The 21,794-nt window shown below is 48.4% G+C and overlaps 1 long non-coding RNA gene across 1 annotated transcript; it reads left to right on the forward strand.

The window, feature by feature from the left end:
• The first annotated feature begins 5,442 nt into the window (after positions 1 to 5,442).
• LOC128339774 (uncharacterized) lies at positions 5,443 to 18,449 on the forward strand. The gene is made up of 3 exons (XR_008313207.1): positions 5,443 to 5,535; positions 5,630 to 5,747; positions 18,136 to 18,449. It is a non-coding gene; the product is annotated as an uncharacterized LOC128339774 (long non-coding RNA).
• Positions 18,450 to 21,794: the final 3,345 nt, after the last annotated feature.

Raw genomic sequence — 21,794 nt, forward strand, 5'->3', positions numbered from 1 at the left:
TCATCCATCAGGCCAACCAAGGCAGTAACCACCCCATAGCCAGCCCGGAAGTCATTTTGAAATGGGTCTAGATAATCAGCTTCCTCCAAGACTGTCTGGAGCTGGATTCTGGGTGGAATAATTGCTGATCACAACAGGTTGAAGGTGCCAGTGGTACTGCTGGTAAACACAGTCTAATTTAATTTTAAAGGTACCTCTTGCGCTGCACACCCAGCGCTGCCTTCAGCAGCCTCTACTATGCACACTGTTGCACCAGGGGCTGAAAGGTCCTTGCTCTGCCTGCAGTCTGGAATCACTCTGTAAGAGATGCAGCATGTCGTTGAGAATCAGTGACATGTTTTAACTCTTCCAGAGCACTTCCAGAGCATGAGTAAGCTGGGAACCTTTGTCCTGTGGTGCAATAGCACATGTGGCAGACTGGGAGAGGTGCACATGGGCCCCCATCCCATCCCCACAGAGCCTCCTAATGCACACACTTTGTTAATTAGGATGTCAGCCACTGTATTTTTGCCTCCACTGTTACCAAAACTGCACCGAAGTGCTGGTTAGACGCTTTAGCTATGCTTTTGCTTGTGCGGGGAAACTAACTTAAATTAGGGTGCAATTCTGACACAGTATCAAATTTAAGCAAGTAAGGTATGTTGGGAAATCTACAAAGGCTTCTAGAGGCTGGATTATAGTTTCAAATCTTTATTTAAATTAAAATCAGGGAATAACAGAAAGCATTGGTTAGGAGTTTCAACAGGTTGGCTAGCGTTTTACCAAAGGTAACTGAGCTTTATTCGAGATCTTTACAAAAAGTGCCTAGAAAGGAGAAGTGAGAAGGGAGGCTGAAAGGCGAGGGAGCTGGGAAAGAGATGGTGGAGGTGGAAGTGCTACCTATCCTAGCACGTTGGTTGCACCAAGTTTGATTCTGGTCCTCCTCGAAGCAGAAGGAGAAGTTTGATCGGGAGTAGGGTACGTGGTGGGATGAGAGATAGGAGAGAGGCAAGGAGCAGCAGCCATAACTCGCCTTGTGAGAGTATGTACAGGTGAAACTCGGAAAATTAGAATATCGTGCAAAAGTCCATTAATTTCAGTAATGCAAATTAAAAGGTGAAACTGATATATGAGACAGACGCATTACATGCAAAGCGAGACAAGTCAAGCCTTAATTTGTTATAATTGTGATGATCATGGCGTACAGCTCATGAAAACCCCAAATCCACAATCTCAGAAAATTAGAATATTACATGGAACCAAGAAGACAAGGATTGTAGAATAGAACAATATCGGACCTCTGAAAAGTATACAGTGTAGTGTGCTTGATTGGCCAGCAAACCCGCCTGACCTGACCCCATAGAGACTCTATGGGGCATTGCCAAGAGAAGGATGAGAGACATGAGACCAAACAATGCAGAAGAGCTGAAGGCCACTAATGAAGCATCCTGGTCTTCCATAATACCTCATCAGTGCCACAGGCTGATAGCATCCATGCCACGCCACATTGAGGCAGTAATTGATGCAAAAGGGGCCCAAACCAAGTACTCGATACATATGCATGCTTATACTTTTCAGAGGTCCGATATTGTTCTATTCTACAATCCTTGTCTTCTTGGTTCCATGTAATATTCTAATTTTCTGGGATTGTGGATTTGGGGTTTTCATGAGCTGTACGCCATGATCATCACAATTATAACAAATTAAGGCTTGACTTATCTTGCTTTGCATGTAATGCGTCTGTCTCATATATCAGTTTCACCTTTTAATTTGCATTACTGAAATTAATGGACTTTTGCATGATATTCTAATTTTCCGAGTTTCACCTGTAGTAGCTTGGATTTAGATTCTATGTGTCCTGGTCAGGATATATATACCCAAAATCATGTCCTGGGGCAGTGTTTGAGTCAATCATGAGGCTATCCCTCCCTGGAGGATAAGCATCATAACAAAAGTGTCCATTGCTTGAGTGGACTTACTTTGGACAGATGTGTCCTCTGGACAAAGGCAAGTTCAAGCTATGCAAATGTCTGTGTCTGTGATGAAAGGTTTCTATGTCTTGCCTATTCCCTCAAAGCTCAGGCATCCCAGGTGCAAAGATGCAAAGTTTTTGTTTATGGATGAGTGTACCTCCCTTATCTGTACCAGTCACTCAATCAGGCTAACAAGAGGGTGGGGAATAGTCGTGTATGCTCGTCTCCTTTGAGCACTTAAGGCGTTGTCTGTAGCACATGACTCCCCCACCCAGGGTATGAGTTCTTTTCTATGAAAGAGCCTATAGAAGCTAAGGATCTGTCTGGCATTCCCTTATGCAGTCTTTTGAAACTTGGACCGTAACTTGGACCTTAACATGAAACTTGGACGTTTCATGTACTTTGTCTATGAGGTTGCAATAACTGAAGGGATTGGGGTTGTGTGTTTTGTATTTTCTCTGTTTCGATTTGTACCAAATCCGAATCAACCCCATTTTGTATTTTGTCCAAAAATAAGCCTTCCGAATCACCCCAGTTTTGTTTTGTATCCAAATTAATCTGAATCTGAATAATTCAGATTTAAAAATGGGTCATGTGGTCAAAAGAGTGGGTGGGAGTTATAGTGCCCAATGAGTGGAAGCTACCACAAAAATTTTAAAGGAATAGGGCAAACTGCTGATTTTTGGTGAATTTTTGAAGTTTGTGTGTTTTTCAGATTTTCCCCATAGGGTATGATGAAGGTTTCAGGAAAAGTATATCTTCACGCGGGGTGGGGGGAAGGGGTGCCAGAGTGGAGTGTGGTTGGTGGTAGTGCCCTGTTGATACAAGGAAGCTACCACAATTTTTTCAGAGGAAGTTGGTAAAGGGCTGGTTTTTAAAGAATTAATGAAGTTACGTGTCTTTCAGATTTTCCTCGCAGGGTATAATGGAGGTTTCTGCAGTCCCATAACTCCACTTGAGGGGCACTGGGGTGGCCCAGAGCAAGTGGCGGTGTAGTGCACATAGGGTGCCAACCACCCACATGGCTTGCCAACTCATGAAGTACAGGGTTTTGTTGTTCTAGAGGTGTTCTGAGAGTAGATTCTCTAGTAGCATATGAGAGTGGATTCATGGTTTTTCATTAAAAATCTCATTTGCTATCAGAGAATCTAAACTCAACACCTCAGAAACAACAAAGCCCAGTACCCCAATGGGTTAGCAATCCAGGGGGGTGGTTGGCACCCTCTGTGCACTACACCACCACTCGCTTTGGGCCATTCCAGTGCCCCCCAGGTGGAGTTATGGGGCTGCTGAAACCTCCATTATTCCCTATGAGGAAAAATCTTAGAGACGCATAAACCTTAAAAATTCCTAAGAAATCAGCCCTTTGCCCTATTTGGAATCTGGGTGCACCACCCTTGGGGCACTGCCACCCAACCCACTGTTTTGCCCCTGAAGCCCCACATAAACAAGTTGAAAGAGTGAAGAGAATGATGAACAACAACGACACTTAAATTTTTGGCACAGTTATTTGAGAATTTTGCAGTGGGCGTGAGCCTGTCCCTGTGGCACTAGCACAGCAGCGCAACCCATTTGTGGCTAGACTTAACTGCCTTCATACGGCGGTATTGGAAGGACGCTTCGGGAAGGTGCCCTGTGATAAAAGATTATGCCCCTGTCAGAATGGTGAAGTGGAGACCACGGAACATCTGATGCTGAAGTGCAGATTTTATACTGAATTAAGGGGAAAGCTTCTCTCCCCACTACTCACTCATTATAACTCTAAGTGCCCTTTTGATGGGGACAAGGTCTTTTTTCGGCTTACTGCAAAGTACGCTTACAGGAGGGTAGCAAAAAAATTTTCATAGCAAGGAAGATTTGGTTTAGAGTGATTGAGGCACGAGATGCCTGGTTGTGCACTTCAGATTAACCGGTTTTATTTGAATGAAATTAGTTATGTATACGTTATCAGAAGGTAATAATGTTTTATGTATACTATGTATTTTACTGTTGTTGTTGTTGTTGTTGTTGTTGTTGTTTCTCTTTGTTTTTCTTGTATTTATGCTGGCCTTTGGCCGAAATAAACAAATACATACATACAACAACCCATTTGTGGATTCAAGCAATCTTTCAATAAAAACAGTCCCTCCCCATGGAACAGTGACCACAGGTCATTTGAGATAGCAAGATAGACCAATGAGCCAGCGTGATGTAGTGGTTAGCGTGCTGGACTAGGACCGGGGAGACCCGAGTTCAAATCCATATTCAGCCCTGATACTAGCTGGGTGACTCTGGGCCAGTCACTTCTCTCAGCCTAACTTATTTCACAGGGTTGTTGTGAGGAGAAACCTAAGTATGTAATACACCGCTCTGGGCTCCTTGTAGGAAGAGCGGGATATAAAATGTAAAAAAATAAAATAAAGCTGCCTTGGTACTATGGAACAGCTTCAAATGTTCATTTAACTGAAGTGGAGTGAGCCGTAGCCCAAACAAATCAGCCTACTGTTTAGAATTGTTGAGATTTATCATCACTGCATTTAAGAAAGTGCAAAACCATGGATCATGGTTACGAGAAAGAGAGAAGCAACTAAGATTCCGGGGGATGTCAACAGATTGACAGGTATATTCCCCACCCCCCTCCTTTTGTCTCCTGTAGTCCCATGTGGATGACCTGTCCCTGCAATGGGAAAAGTTGTGAACCCCTGGCTTAGACATCATGTCCCACCAAATTACATTGTGGCCTAAATTACATTAGACTGCTCAACTTGGGCAACAAAACTTAGACACCACTATAACTCATAAAAATCAGATTAATAACAAAATAGCTCTTCAAAAGACCCCTGAACAAGTCAAGAGATTCTTTCTAAACCCTTGGAAAGAAACACCTGTGTAATTTCAGAACTTTCCTAACCAGCTTCTCAAAAAGCTTCTCCACACAATTTATACCATGGCTTTTAGCAAGAGCTTTGGAATTGCATTGAGTTCCCAAAGATATTTGGGTATTTCTGTCTCAAAATGCTGTCTTCCAAATCCCTTTGCAAGGTCAGTTTGCATTTCAATCACACTGAATACAACACATACTTAACTAAACCATTCAAGCTCAACAGCTTTCTGCATATCTTATATTCTGCTACTCACTCAGTGCCTCAGCTGGAGTGGAGAGAGTCAGAGAAAACAATTTCAATTGCAATGCTTTTCCGAAGAACAAAGCATTCTGTCCAAAACACAGTCATTTTGATTTGGAAACAAAAATCTTTTTAAAAAAATTCTTGATTTTGTTTTGGTTACAAAACCTCTGAAATTGCCATTTTTGGGCACAAAACATTTTGTACCTGAATCAAAACACACAAGCCTAGAAGGGATGACTTACAGGTTGTATCTACACTTAAGCTTTATGATCAATATGGTATAGTTCTGGGTTAGCTTTTTTGTATTTAGGAGTGGCTATACCTTTAAGTTAAGTTTGTGGTTTCTTTAGAACAGCTGAAAAGCCTTTTGGGTTAATTATTCTTTTTGTTTATAACCTGTGAAGAGCTCTCATCAGTAAGGTGAACCTTGAGGCTTTAATATGCTTGGGAAAGTTTGAATGTTACTCTACCTTCATGTGAGTGTTTTTGTATTCATTTTTGGTGGTTTTTATTAGTAATGTTTTACTGTTTAATAGATACTGTTTCATGTATTTCATATTATTATTTCAGCCTGTATTAATGGGAAACAGCCCCTGATGAAGGGCTTTGTGAGACAGCTACTTATCTTGGGGTGGCTGTAGTGTGCTCTCCCTTGTTTGATTCGTCATCCACCAACAGTCATCACAGAGTATGTTGCTTTCTTTTTTCTGAATCAAGGACTTACAACTTGAACTGTATGTACTTACAACATTTCATAGAGCATGTTGCTTGCTTTTTTCTGATTCAAGGACTCATGACTTGAACTGCATGTACTCATTACAATTCCTTATCCTGAAGACATCTTGGATTTTGCCTGGATACCTACATATTACTTATTAGTTCTCCAATTTTTGTATTTGTTGTTCTGTATATTTATTGGTTTTGTATGTTGCATTTTTACTTTGAACTTGTTCATTTATTTTTGTATGTGTTATAAGATGTTTTCATTGTGGGCTGGCAATTCATGTGGTTTGACCACAATTGGACAAGGTGTTGGTTTACCATTGTTTTGGTGACATGCCTGTCTTGTATATCCACATTTGGCCAGGTGACTTTGGCAATTTCATAAAGGTGATCTTTGTTACATAGTTTATATCAGTTTGACTGTTTTTCAGTGTGTTTAGAGTCTGTTCAGACACTTTTTTTTTTGTCCATGGTTTTTTTTGCTCTCTTGTGCTGACCGACATGTGCCAGGGGCTGTGTAGGGTGAAAAATTTAATGAGGGCTTTTAGCCTGTTAGCTTGGTGTGTTTGCTGGATTGTAGAGAGGGGTGTTGCATGACCCCAAAGTATGGTTTTTGGCAACACAGCAGAGAAGATTATCTAAGGATGTGAACAATTCCTCAGATAAAATTCTTTGATGTTTCTCCTTGGAAGAAACACTGAAATTCTCTTATAATTTCAGTTTCGCTTTTAGATTAACCCTGAAATTCATCATCATATTTTAGTTCCTTCTTGGAGGAACCCTAACTTTTTTTTCTAAATCTCACTTTGGAAAAATTGTGGTTCCAACCCTGGATTACAACTTCTACATTAACACAAAGAACTTTAAAAATAATCCAGTGTTATTTTAATGTCCCATCAGTTTATCATCAGTAAATCTGATGGTGCAATCATGAGAAATGTCTAGTATAGATATATGGTAAATTCTGGAAATCTCCAGACAGACTTCATAAATGTTGGATTCTCATTAGGAATCTTATATGAAACTAGAACCATGACCAGATCTAAAATATGCAAATATCACTGAGAATAATCAAGCATAACTTGCTCTCAAACTACTTTATCTGCTGATAAGAAAAAGCAGATGGCTATCCTAATCAGAAATAATCCAAAGGAAGATAAATACTGGCATATTAAATATAGGGATGTGCATAAAACCGGTTCTCCCGGTTCGGTTCGGGTCCGAACCGGGTCCGGACCGGACCGGGGTGGTTCGGTTTTGGTTTTGCCAGACCACCCCCCCGGTCCGGTTCGGTTTCGAACCGGTTCGGATCCGAACCGAACCGGTTCGGATCACAAAAAGTGGCTGGTTTTGAAGGGGACATTGTGTTCTACCTGCCACCCAAATTTCAAGTCGATTGGACCTTCCTCTGATTTTTTACAAATTTTTTTCAAAAAATAAATTTTTGCCCATAACTCACAATGTGGAGCCCTTAGGGGCAAAAAAGCTGGGGTGGGTGGTAGCCACCCATGGGTGTCCTCCACCCCAAAAATCCCAAGGCAATTGGTGGCTCCTAGTATTATTGGTGAATTTCTGAAGAAAAATTTTTTTTCCATTGGCTAGAATGGGGGTTCGGGTCTGCCCCAGACCCACCTCTGTGGGGTGGCAGCACCCCCAAAGTGGGTCCGGGGCCATGGCAAAAATGCCCTCAGTCCCTCCCAGCAATCCCCGTAGAGATAGGAGTGATGGTTCTGTTGTTTTTCTGAGGTATTCTGAGTGTAGATTCTATGATAGCTTATGAGATTTCCAATGAGACACCATGAATCCACTCTCATTTGCTATCACAGAATCCACACTCACTCAGAACACCTCAGAAAAACAACAGAACCATCACTCCTATCTCTACGGGGATTGCTGGGAGGGACTGAGGGCATTTTTGCCATGGCCCCGGACCCACTTTGGGGGTGCTGCCACCCCACAGAGGCGGGTCTGGGGCAGCCCCGAACCCCCATTCTAGCCAATGGAAAAAAAATTTTTCTTCAGAAATTCACCAATAATACTAGGAGCAACCCAACAATTGCCACCCCATCTTTTTGGCGCCTCTCTCTGGGCGCCCTAACACGTAACACCTAGTCAGTCCATCTTAATGCCTACCTACTACCACCACTCCTATCCAAGCAAGTAAGAGGAGGACACTCAGAGAGACAACACCCACTCTCTGATCTAACAAAAAGGCCACAGCTGTGCTGCCTGCCAGCACAGCAGCAGCAGCGGAGCAGCACACTAAGCACAAGAGCAGCACACACAGAGAAGAAGCAGGAGGCGGAGCAGCAGAGCAGCAGACCTGCTGCTCCGCATGATGGGTGACGTGATGCCCAAAGAAACCACCGCCTCACTCAGTGCCTGCCACTGACTAGGCCCGACAGACAGAAGCCAGCCAACCTGCTCTGCTCTGCTCTGATGCTCCCCATGGATGATGCACACACACCCTACATCTGCATCCCAATGACCAGACCAGACCAGACCAAGTGCGCAGAGTCAGCACAGGCCAGCAGCCACCAGCCCAGCAACAACAACAGCTACTACTGCTACCACCACAGCCAGTGTTGCCGCTACAATAACATTCCCAGTCCAGTCACGCGCGCCACAGCCTGAGCCTAGCACACAGCCAACAGCTGCTGCCAGCCAGTGCCTGGCAAGCCCAGCCAACATGAGGAGGAGAGAGCTAACAAGTAGACGGCGCACGCACATCACCAACCCATCACGACGGCGCAACTGCAAGGGGAGAGGGCACAATTACAGGCAGGAGGAGGAGGAGGAGGAGGAGGAGGCGGGCGAGGCAATCCTAGCACAGATTTGAAAGTTTAAAATCCACCAGGACATCTTCTAGAATCTAGACTTCTGTTTTTTCTACCACCAGCTGTAGTGTCTAGTTAGTCAGTGTGCTGTGCAGCTGAGCTGAGCTGAGCTGAGCTGCATGTGAGGAAGGGTGACTGTAGCTAGTTCTTTAGTTTCAGCAGACTGAGCATTGAGCATGGGCAGTGGCCTTGGGAAGCAACACAATTACACGACACTCACCTGCTGCTGCTGGTTCTAGAAGTTGCCTCTTCTCGTCTTCACCTCTTCGTGTGTGTGTGTGTGTGTGTGTGCAGTGAGTGCATGCCTTTTGCCTTGCTGGAAAGAAATGCTTCTCTGGTCCACCACCACATATCTGCTCAAGGACACAGAGGCCCAAGGCAGAGGTGGTGGCACCAGTGTGAGTGCATGTGTGCTGGTGGTGTTTGCCACCACAGGTGTTTTGTGTGTGTATGTGTGCGCTGCTAGCTAGGAGGGGGGAGGGAGGCAGGGAGGGAGGCTGGGAGGCAGGGGGGAGGAAAGGGGAGGGGGAGAGGGATGTAGAGGGGATTGAAGGGGGGAGGGTCCGGCTCAGAGTTGGTCAGCCACATATTTGTGCACACACGTGCTCACGTGTGTGCTTCGGTGGGAGAGACCAGACTCTCATCATCTGCCAGACCGGGGTTGGGGGCAGTTGAGGCGGTGGTGGGCTGGAAGGGAGGGAGGATGGAAGGTGGTGAAGAGGAAGGGGAGAGGATGAGAGGGGAAGGATGGAGGGAGTTGGAGGGGGGAGGAAAAAAACATGTAGACAGACACACACCACACTACACACAGAAAGCATCCACACACAGAGACAGTGCTAGGCATCCATTCACACAGACAGACAGACAGACAGACACACAACAGGAAGAGACAGACTGAGCCTGCACCACACACACACACACACACACAGACCCAATTCCCCCCCTGCACAGTTATCAATCAATATGTTGTGTTGGCAGCCAGTTCATTGCTATTCTGATGGTTTTGGGTTTTTTGCCATCAGCCAACATCAACAGTGACCACAATCAAGATGAACATAAGATGATAATAATTCATTCGTTTCATTTCAAAAAATCACCCAATCATTTTCTCCATGTAAACCAAGCCCCCCACACATGATTTCTGGTGACATTTTCAATAAAATCAATTCATTTGGCATTCATCATTTTGTTCTCCCTTTGTCACCTTTTTTTCTTTCTTTTGCATAATTTTGAGGCTTGATTTTGACATGGGGTTTTTAAAGAAAAAATTATTTACATGTTTATTTACATACAGTATTTACATATCTACACTGCATTTTTGAACGTATACCCGCCGCTGCCGCTAAGTCTAGTACTCCGTGGGCTGTGCTACTTTGGGGGGGTGTGCCGTGCCCACGCCAGGTCCCCAAATGCTGACAGGTGGATAGATAAAGGGCCTGTGCTGGTCAGCATTGGGTTTCTTTTTAGGTGGGCGTGGGCATTGTAAACATCTGGCCAGTCGCAGCACTACAACTACTACTACAACTGCATCTCTGTGTGGGCACACTACACGCTGCGACTGGCTGGCACGGCTCAGCATCTGTCACGTCAGCTCAGCTAGAGGTGGAAGGGGGGAGGGTAGGGATAAGCAGAGGTCGAGCCAGGCAGGTGACCAACCATGGGGCAACCCACGGTAATCACTCGCCCGTCTCAAACTCAAGCTTGGGGTAGCCCAACAAGGGGAGGTTCACCTTAAGGAAGACCAGCTGCTCCACCAGACCAGGGTCCAAGCGGGAGCGAGAGGGTGTCACCACGTCCCCGGCACGTGAAAACACCCGCTCGCTCTGGACACTGGTTGGGGGGCAGGAGAGGAGGCGCACAGCCACCACCGCCAGGTCCGGCCAGACTTGGCGGCGGCTCGCCCAGAACTGTGCGCAGTCCACGCCGTCTCCCTCCACAGGCTCCTCCAAGTACTGCGCAACGCATTGCTCAGCACTGGAGGGGGGCCTGGCAGGTCGAGCCTCCCGCATACCAGGCATGGCGCCATAGCAGAACCGCTGAAACCACTGGGCGGATCTCGAGTCGGTAGCAAATGGCTGCTGCGATGGCGCCGCCTGGGATGCCGCGCTGCTGGACTGGGAAGAGGGAGGGGAAGGGGAAGCTGACGCCGGCTGGCCGCCCATGCTGCTGCTGGGTGCGGGTTGGGCCGCGAGGGCTGCCCCCGCACCACTACCAACACCCTGGTCTCTGCGGGCCCTAGCGGCCTCCTCCTCCCTAACCTTCTCGACCAGGATGCCCTTCCACCTGGGCAAGTCGTCGGCACTCACGGCATTGCCCTTGAGGGCTGGGTGACAGAGACAAGCGAGGACATACTCCTCCCTGTCTCCCAGCACATCAACGAGCCGCTTGTCAACCCCAGACCTCAGCCTCCCAGCCAGAGCACGACCCTCTGGCGTGGTCAGAGAGATATGGAGTCCACCCATCAGCTTCTCGAGACCAACAGCTGTGGGCAGCGCCTGGCTCAAGGGAGTGGTGTCGCCACACAAGCCCTTCGTGGCAAGCTGGAAGGGCTCGAGTGCCGACACCGCCTCGGACATCTGCTTCCACTCTGCGTTCGAGAAGTCGCAGACATCCAAGGACTCGTCCCTCGCCAGGGCGACAAGGGCTCTCTCCTGCTCCAACAGGCGCTGGAACAGGAGGAAGGTGGAGTTCCACCGCGTCTCCACATCCGTAGGGATGAGATGGCGAGGAAGGCCAAGGTCATCCTGCTTCTGGCGAAGCAGTCTCCTGGACTTCTCGCTGCGGTGGAAGTGGGCGGCCAGCTTGCGGGACTTATCCACAAGCGTGGCCGTGGCAGCAACAGCACCTGCGATGGGGCGGGCCCCCTTCTCCTGGGACGCCCTCAGCTCCTTAAGGCCAAGGGCGTCCCTGACGGTCAGATGGAGCGTGTGTGCCATACACCGTATGTTCACACAGTCCATGACTGTCTCGACAGCGGCGGTAACGTTGGCTCCATTGTCGGTGACAATGAAGCCGCGGGAGAGGTGTGGACACCCGCCAATCCACTCCTCTATCTGGCGGTCGAGTACGGCCGCCACCTCCTCCGCGGTGTGCCTCGTGTCCATCGTCTCCACGTGCAGGACGGCCCACCTGTGCCGTAGTGCATCGGGAGCCGCGCCGGACCCGGAAGCATCGCCCGCGGAGGTCCCCTCACTCTCCGGTCCCCACCAGTGGGCAGTGAGGGCCAGGAAAGAAGCGTGCATCCCACTGACACTGGTCCAGAGGTCAGTCGTGAAATGCACGCTTGTCCCGGCCGGAGCTGCACGCAGCTCGGCCGACACGAGCTCCCTGCACCGGCGGTACAGGGAGGGGACCACGTTCCGGCTGAACGTCGTCCTTGAGGGGATGACGTATTCGGGAGCCAGGTATTGGAGAATACGGCGGAAGCCGTTGTTCTCGACCACCTGAAACGGCTGGTCATCGGTGGAAATCATCTCCCCTATGAGGCGGGTGAGGTGATGATGGTCCACGCGAACAATACGCTGGCTGCCCGAGGACTGCGTCCACCGCTGGACGGGCAGTGTAGCCTGCCTGCTGGCTGGCACACTGCCGCTGCCCGCCCTAGTGGCAGATGCACAAGGCGCACTAGCGCTGCCAGCCTGTCCCCTGAGACCTGGGTGGTGACGCTCTAGGTGTCTCCACATAGGCGTCGTACCCAGGTGCGCAGGGTCCCTTCCACGGCTGACAAGCATCCTGCAGTGGACACAGCGGGCGTGGAATGGGTCATCTTGAGGAACCTCAAAATGCACCCATGCACCACTGCCCTTGGCCTCCTGCGCCCTGGGCGCCGTCCTAGGCCGTTTCTCGCAGGGTGGCTGCAGTCCTAGGGGGGGGGCGGCCGCCGCTGCCTGCCCACTGCTGCCACCCAACCCGCCCCTTCCGCCCTCCACAGCGGAGGAAGGGCCCGGCTGAACTGGCATCGGAGAGGCAGGCCTCTCCTCCACCACCTCGCCAGACCGCTCCCCACCAGAGTGTCGGGCTTCACGAGGGGGGGCCCCACTGAGCGGCGAAAGGATAGGGGGAAGGGGCCCCAGAGGGAGGGAGAACCTGGCTGCATCGCTGCCAGCCGCACGGTCCTCACCGCCCTCTACCTGCTCTTCCAACTCCACAGTCTCCTCCACCTCAACAACTGGCGGTAGCTCAGCAGCACCTGGTGCCGCCGGCGAGGAGGGACCCGCCACAGCCCTAACAGTGCCTCTGCCTCTGCCGCGATTGGCGGCAGCAGGCGTGGGGAACTGAATCCTGCGCACCAAAGATGGGGCCGGAGCAAAGAATTCTCCAATGGGGAGAACTGGGGTGTCCTCAGGCTCCCCGCGTCCTCTCCCTCCCCGTGCCGCAGGCGCACCCCGCACCTGGCCTCTCCCACCTCTGCCTGCCAGCCTTGAGCGAGCCCTGCCCGCCACACGGCGCTCAGACATGCTGCTAGGTCAGAAGGAGGGAGACTTTAGGAGGAAGGCCAGACAGGGTCAAAAAAATAATTTGGAGGGGCTTAGGGGCCAAAAAAAAGGCAGCTGATTTGGAGGCGGCGGGGGGGAAGTTTGTTTTGAAAAAAGGAAGCCAATGGGGGGGAAAGGAAGACTTTTTGATATGGGGGGGGAAGCCAATCGAAGTGAGGGGGAGGGTGTCCTTTTTGAATTTGGGAGTCAACCACCAAGCCAATTGGGGAGATGGGTCTGGGAGGGTTTTTTTTTTAGAAAAATAGGGGGTTAAAGGGTGGAACCCCGGTGTGGGAGGGTGGCACGGGCAGTTGGGTGGAGTAGTTGTGGTGTGGGTGGCAAGTTTTTAGCTTTTTTTTGGGGGGGAGTGGATGGGGGGAGGGCACAGCACCTACCGGGGGTGGGGGAGGGATGCAGTCAACGCTTGGGAACCTGCAGATCAAAGGAGGAAACCCTTATTTAGTGAACTGGAACACAAAGTGTGGGTTCTGGGGGGTGGTTCAAACTCAATGCAGCCTATTTAGTGACTCTAAATTGCACACAACCAAAACCAGAACCCAGTCACACCAACACAGAGGTTGAACCCACCCACTCTGTGACTCTGCCTGCCCAATGCCATGGCAAGCAAGCAGCAGCAAACACTTGATGGCAGCCTCATGGATTGAACATCATGATCATCATCATGCGTGTGTATTGGCCCAGCATGTAGTGGCAGCATCAGAGCCCAGCCAGGACCCCACTCAGACTGCCCCAGAGGCAAGGAAGCACTCTGGCATGGCATGGGCCCAGCATGTAGTGGCAGCATCAGAGCCCAGCCAGGACCCCACTCAGACTGCCCCAGAGGCAAGGAAGCACTCTGGCATGGCATGGGCCCAGCATGTAGTGGCAGCATCAGAGCCCAGCCAGGACCCCACTCAGACTGCCCCAGAGGCAAGGAAGCACTCTGGCATGGCATGGGCCCAGCAGTGGCAGCATCGCATCAGAACCCTGGACCCCACTCAGACTGCCCCAGAGGCAAGGAAGCACTCTGGCATGGCATGGGCCCAGCAGTGGCAGCATCGCATCAGAACCCTGGACCCCACTCAGACTGCCCCAGAGGCAAGGAAGCACTCTGGAAGGCACCTGTTCAAAAACCACCTGCAAGACGCATGCAATGCAACGCAACACACAGCAGCAATTTCTTTACTGGGCATGGGCATGAAGACACAAGTTTTACAACAGTACATCTCCTCTCCAAGGTTCCCTCCCTCCTCCCCACACCCAAATGCATTTCAGAATAGGGGTGTCCCTATTTAAAACCGCCAGCTAGGGAGAGAAAGGGGCAACAAAAGGTGCACAATCGCACACGCACTAACCCCTCTTCTTCCGGTCCTTCTCCTGCCGCTCACTGCTGGTCACGGATTCGCCGCCGCCAGCCAGCCACCCTGGGCTGAGACACAGCAGGGCGGCCGCACGAGGCACACAGGCAACCGGGGTAGTTCAACAACGATGGAGGGGCAGAAGTGAGGAGACAACACTGTTTGTGTCGCTCAACTCACCCCCAAGCAGAGACAAAATCAACCAAAAACTATAAAAAGAAAAAAAAAACGATGGCAGCCGCCAGGTGGGTAGGCTACTGTGTGTGGCTGCAGCTGTGGGAGAGGAGGTGGAAAGTGAAGGGGAGCAGAGAGAGAAAAGACTAAGAGAGAGAGAAAAGAGAGGGGGGGCAGGGACAAAGAGAAAGAGAGGAGAGAGAGAGAAAAGAAAGAGAGAGAGAGGAGAAAGAGAGATGATAGAGAGAAAGAGGAGAGAGGAGAAGCGCAGCGCAGCAGGGAGGGGGGATTCAGGTGTGGGGGGAGGACACAGCAGTAGCAGCGGTCCAAAGAGGTGGGGGGAGCAGAGAGGGTGTGTGTGGTTGGGGCTAGTGTGTGGCAGGGGGCCTGGGGTAAGTGGAGAGAGTCGGGGGCAAGGAGGAAAAGAGGTGGGGTGGGGGGAGCAGAGAGGGTGTGTGTGGTTGGGGCTAGTGTGTGGCAGGGGGCCTGGGGTAAGTGGAGAGAGTCGGGGGCAAGGAGGAAAAGAGGTGGGGTGGGGGGAGCAGAGAGGGTGTGTGTGGTTGGGGCTAGTGTGTGGCAGGGGGCCTGGGGTAAGTGGAGAGAGTCGGGGGCAAGGAGGAAAAGAGGTGGGGTGGGGGGAGCAGAGAGGGTGTGTGTGGTTGGGGGCTAGTGTGTGGCAGGGGGCCTGGGGTAAGTGGAGAGAGTCGGGGGCAAGGAGGAAAAGAGGTGGGGTGGGGGAGCAGAGAGGGTGTGTGTAGTTGGGGCTAGTGTGTGGCAGGGGGGCCTGGGGTGAGTGGAGAGAGTCGGGGGCAAGGAGGAAAAGAGGTGGGGTGGGGGGAGCAGAGAGGGTGTGTGTGGTTGGGGGCTAGTGTGTGGCAGGGGGCCTGGGGTAAGTGGAGAGAGTCGGGGGCAAGGAGGAAAAGAGGTGGGGTGGGGGAGCAGAGAGGGTGTGTGTGGTTGGGGCTAGTGTGTGGCAGGGGGCCTGGGGTGAGTGGAGAGAGTCGGGGGCAAGGAGGAAAAGAGGTGGGGTGGGGGGAGCAGAGAGGGTGTGTGTGGTTGGGGGCTAGTCTGTGGCAGGGGGCCTGGGGTAAAAAAAAAAAAACAACACCTGGGAACAATGGGCAGAAAGTCTGGGGGGGGGGGAGAGGAACCAACAACAACCAGCAGGGAGGAATGGGACACACACACAGCAAAACCAGAACCAAAAGAAGCTAATTGATTTCACACAAAAAACCAAAGTAACTAAGACAGGACTCAACAGGCAGCAGCAGCAGCACCAGGGAGGATGGGGAACAACACTCAGTCTGGGTGGGAGGGGGCAGGCAGGGCAGGAGTGGAGGAGGAGGTGGCAGTGGGGGGAGTGGGTTTCTGGAGGGGAGGGAGGGGGGAAGCTAGGAGCAGGACCACAGGGGAACAATCAAATTTGAATCCAAACAATCTATACACAAAGTAAAAAAAAGGAAACCAAAGGGCAGCCAGAAAGTCTCAGGGCGGGGGGGGGGGTTTACAACTACCAGGGGGAGGGACTGGGGGAGTGGGTGACACACACAGGGAGCAAAACCAAAACCAGAACCTAATTCCACAAAGAAATCCAAAGAATGCAAGGCTCAACAGGCAGCAGCACAGGAGGGAAACAATCTTATCTGGGTGGGAGGGAGGGAGGGAGGGGGGAAGCTAGGAGCAGGGCCAGAGGGGAACAAATTAACAATCAAAATCAGAACACAAGGAATCAAATTGCAGCAATAATATAAACTAAATCCTCAGAAACACAACTCAGACAGGCAGCCAGCAATAACAATAGCTATTAATTAAAAACCAAAATCAGCAAATATATAAATTTACACAGAAGCAATAATTGAATGCAACTCAAAAAGTGGAACAAAAGTCAGGCAAGGCACAAAAACAGGAAAGCAATGCAGAAGAGGGGGGTGGAGGGGGGGGGAAGGAGGGAAAGCCAAAACTTTGGAAGAAGGGTTGAGAGAGAAAGGGTGAAGAGAACAGAAAACACACAACAGGAAAAGTTGGAAAAAGTTGAGGGGAAAGTATTAAAGAGGTTTGGACAGAGACAGACAGAGGGCAGATGGACAAGGTGGCACACAACAACACACACAGAGAGCAGAGAGACAGACACACACTAATGTGACACACAGTCAGCAGGGACTCACAGCAGACACCAGCAGCAAAAGAGCAAGCAAGGTCTCAGAGATGATCCCACAACTGCAGCCAAGAGAAGTTTCCAGAGAAGAGGCTTGGGTTTATATAGGTTTGAAATTCCCTCCTTTGGGAGCCCCCACCTTTGCACTCCCCCACGGCCAACAGGGTGCCAGCTCTCAACAGTGCAACAGCCAAGCAGCCTACCAGACCAAAGGACTCATTCTGGCCAATCAAAGGATCAATAGCGCAGCCAATACAATGCCTGAAAATAGCATCACAAAATGGATGCTAGGAGCAAAAGTTTCAGGAATGAGCCACAAAATGGAGGACACACTTCAAACTTTAAAGGGACACTCCAGAGACTCAATTGAACTCCCGAACCGGTTCGGGAAACCCGAGCCGGTTCGGAGCCGAACCGACTCGGATTCGGTCCGGATCGGTCCCAGAAGGGCCCGATTCGGTCCGGGATCGAACCGCCGGATCCGGACCGGTTCGGGACGAACCGATCCGGATCCGGACCGAACCGCACATCACTAATTAAATAATCTTCAATAATGAATCTTCAAAAACAAAACAACTTTGCAACAAAAGATGAATGTTCTAGAAAGGGACTATTTGGCATTTAACTAAAATAACATTTATGTAAGAAGCCACATGCTATACCTTGAAATTATCTTTTAAAATTTGACTTTGAATAAGAATTTCACTACTCAGGTTTTATTCTCCTGTTTAATCCTGAAATTAGGCCCCTGTTTATGGCATCAGCATCTGTTGCCATGGAAATGAATGTGATGATCCAACATTATGGATTCATCAGAAAGGACAGTAGGAGGGAAAGAGGGCTGGCAGAGAGCAAACATATTGGCTTATATGACTTTGTTTCAGAAAAAAAGTAAATGGGAGTAAAAAACATAGATTTACAATATGATTCAAAATGTTAAGGGTTTTTGTATGGGAGAGCACCTATTTGAAGGCTAAGGTGAGAAGGAAATAACAAAGTGAAGTGGTCAAGGCATCTTCACAGTGTGATATAATCACCAGTGAATTGTGTGACATCTGGTTTTTCAATTGAAAACATGGAATATAAACCAGGAGGTTTGATGGAAACTCCTAGGAAATAAATGTTCCAAAATGTAGGTCAGGTATTTACTTTCCACTCCTCAGGACTTGTGGGTTGAAGCTTCTGCTGATCCTCATCTCTCATAAATTCTTAGTCTTGGCCAGCATTGGTAGTTGTGACTGTGATCTTCATAACAAAGACAGTTGTTTTTGCAAAAATATTGATGTCTTTGAACTTTGAAGCCCTGAAATAGCTTTGTTTGAATGCCATGTACTTTTTATTCTTGTTTTTATAGGTGGAGATGGTTGGAGAGTTCAAGAAGGGAAGTGTTTCATTTGCCTCTTAGTAGGTGGTGATTCAGCATTGGCTAATGTTCCTTGGGATGCTCTCATGAACTCTGAGAGAAGATATTTTGAACATCTGGAGGACAGGTCCTCTTTACTTGGAAATTCTAGAACCTCATGCAAGTTTCTTGAACTGAAACCTCAATGGGTAATTAGAGATGAAAACAACTACTAGAGAATCAGCAGGACTGTTTGACTGTTTATAGACTATACAGGGCTTTCAGAAAGTCTTACAATAAATACCAATTTAGGTTTTTACAGCAAACCTCAATCTTTATACAAATAAGATGATATACCAGCAATGAAATATGCATTGCACTGCTCCAAAGACAAACTTCAAAATGACCTCTTTAATGCATAAAACATATTAAATTAACTTACAGATTTTTACACAAAACATGTACGCTAAAACAAAACCGAGCAAACACTTTGGTGTAATACACCATCCTCAGTGCTCCATTTCGCATGCCAGCTTGAAGGCACTTAAATACAGAAGCTGAGAATGAAAGCAGCAAACAGACAATAACATGAAAGGGAGGTGACAGCAGACCTTTTGCAGAGAAGATATTAATATTAACTCTTTCAGTGACCAATGTATCTCATGGCTTCTTTCTTCTCATCTTTAACATTAATATTAGGTTTCAATTTGAACAATTGTTCTATGAACAAACTTTACACCTCTATTCCTACATAGAAGTTTAAAACTTGAATCAACACTTCAGCCTTTTCCCTAGATGACACACTTATAACCCTTTGTATTACATTCTTAACTATCTGCTCCTTTACAATTTTGGGATGTGCTGAATTACTATTCATTAAAATCTCCCTTTTCATGGGCTTCCTATACCACCTAGTTTCAATGTAGCCCCAACAAATTTGGATTTCACATTGTGACATCTAGGGGAAAGGCGGAAGAGTTTATTCAAGTTAATGGTTATAAACTTCCATTATGTAGGAGCAGTGGTGTAAAGCTTTTTGAAAGGATGGCTGGCTGTAAAAATAACTCTTATAACAGATAGACTTGCATGGCAGGTGCAGGAAACTTTGAGTAGACATGCAGTTAAGGCTAATGTTTGTTGTGCAGCACCTATAACTTTAAAACAATGTTTAGTTAAATCCAGGTTGTATGGTAATATATGTAAAGGGAGGGATTGTTCTATCTGTGAAGAGGATGAGGATTGGTGTAAGGTGAAGGTGGTAGTATATACAATTGCATGTGTGGAATGTGCAGCATTCTATATTGGAGAAACAGGAAGGCCACTAATGAAAAGATATAAAGAACATCTGGCTGATATGCAGCAAAACAAAAGTAGAACAAAACCATGGATGATACATATGAAAAAACACCACAATGGAAAACTAAAGTATCAATACTTTGTTTTGACAAAAACAAAAGTATCAATATTGACTATTGAAGAGAATTTGATAAGACATAAGGAACATCAAGGAAGCAAAGTTCATAGAACAACTGAAACGTAATATTAATGTTAAAGATGAGATGAAAGAAGTCATGTGCAGTGATCAGCCTCTGATCAGCCCCTCCTCTCCTCTAAAGAGTTGATTGGAAGTGAACCCTGTCCCAACTGACAGGCTGGTGAACTCCAGGGATCAGCCAACCAGCACACCAGGTGGGTGGGACCTAGACTGCAGTTGGGAGGAAGAGAAGGGTTCCTTTGTTGAAGCTGGCTGAGAGGGCAGAGAGGAGAATATGTGCCTTCAGGGCTTAGAGCCTGTTTACCTTCAGTACCGCCTCCCCTGCCCAGTCCTGCCCTGCCCTGTGAGATCTTCTCAGGTTGCCCTTCTTTTGGTCCCTGGTCTCAGAAAGGTCCATAGTACTAGGGTCTGTGGAAGGGCTTTATCTGTTGCTGCCCCCCTACTCCAGAACTCTTCTCCCTGATTCAGTCTGCCTCCTCCCTTTCAGCCTTTAAATCCTTATTGAAGACACTTCTTTTCCGCCAGACATTTGCCCTTTAAGTTTTTAAAAAATCTTTTTTTAAATATAAATTTCGAATGCTGTACTTATTTTGTACACAGCCCTGACTCTGTGGATTAGATGGATTAGGCCATGAGCTGCAGGAAAATCTCTCTGCAGGTCTGGGGAAAGCCAGGAGGGCAAGAAACTTGAATCCTCAACCATGGTTTGGGTGAGTTCAAGAAGGAAGCCAGGGCTTTGGGTCTTCTAGAAGTTAGTCTAAGGAAATGTTTGTTTACTCAGACTATGCATTAGACTTTTGTGTGCTTTCCATATCCCTGAAACCTTTCTATTCTTTACCTGTAACATAACTAAGCTAAGCCTGCGCCCATCCAGCTAAGCCACTGCAAAAGACTGTAAGCTTTTTAAAGGTGCTTTTGTATTTTTTTACATCTAGGTTCTTTGCAACTGGCTAACCACAATTTTTTAAGTGTGCTGCCCCAATATAATCTGGGGTGCTTTCTGAAGTATTCTTGTAACCAGAGTATTGCTTTTGTTTATCTGTAACTAAAAGCTGAGAGAGCCTCAGATGGAAGCTGTCCGTAGTATTTTGAATAATGTTTCCCCCACTTTTGTTCTTTGTATTTTAAATGCCTCTCTGAGTGCATCTTTGACTCAGAAGAAAGGTGGCTGGAAGGGGGTCTCACTCTGGTGTACACACATGCCTCAGTAGCTCGGCAGCTGTTAGTTTCCCCATCATGTGTAGGTTTGCATATGGAAGGTAGGGATGTGCATAAAACCGGTTCTCCCGGTTCGGTTCGGGTCCGAACCGGGTCCGGACCGGACCGGGGTGGTTCGGTTTTGGTTTTGCCAGACCACCCCCCCGGTCCGGTTCGGCTTCGAACCGGTTCGGATCCGAACCGAACCGGTTCGGATCACAAAAAGTGGCTGGTTTTGAAGGGGACATTGTGTTCTACCTGCCACCCAAATTTCAAGTCGATTGGACCTTCCTCTGATTTTTTACAAATTTTTTTCAAAAAATAAATTTTTGCCCATAACTCACAATGTGGAGCCCTTAGGGGCAAAAAAGCTGGGGTGGGTGGTAGCCACCCATGGGTGTCCTCCACCCCAAAAATCCCAAGGCAATTGGTGGCTCCTAGTATTATTGGTGAATTTCTGAAGAAAATTTTTTTTCCCATTGGCTAGAATGGGGGTTCGGGGCTGCCCCAGACCCACCTCTGTGGGGTGGCAGCACCCCCAAAGTGGGTCCGGGGCCATGGCAAAAATGCCCTCAGTCCCTCCCAGCAATCCCCGTAGAGATAGGAGTGATGGTTCTGTTGTTTTTCTGAGGTATTCTGAGTGTAGATTCTATGATAGCTTATGAGATTTCCAATGAGACACCATGAATCCACTCTCATTTGCTATCACAGAATCCACACTCACTCAGAACACCTCAGAAAAACAACAGAACCATCACTCCTATCTCTACGGGGATTGCTGGGAGGGGCTGAGGGCATTTTTGCCATGGCCCCGGACCCACTTTGGCGGTGCTGCCACCCCACAGAGGCGGGTCTGGGGCAGCCCCGAACCCCCATTCTAGCCAATGGAAAAAAAAATTTTCTTCAGAAATTCACCAATAATACTAGGAGCAACCCAACAATTGCCACCCCATCTTTTTGGCCCCTCTCTCTGGGCGCC

This window comes from Hemicordylus capensis, chromosome 1, assembly GCF_027244095.1.
Source record: "Hemicordylus capensis ecotype Gifberg chromosome 1, rHemCap1.1.pri, whole genome shotgun sequence".
Lineage (NCBI taxonomy): Eukaryota > Metazoa > Chordata > Lepidosauria > Squamata > Cordylidae > Hemicordylus > Hemicordylus capensis.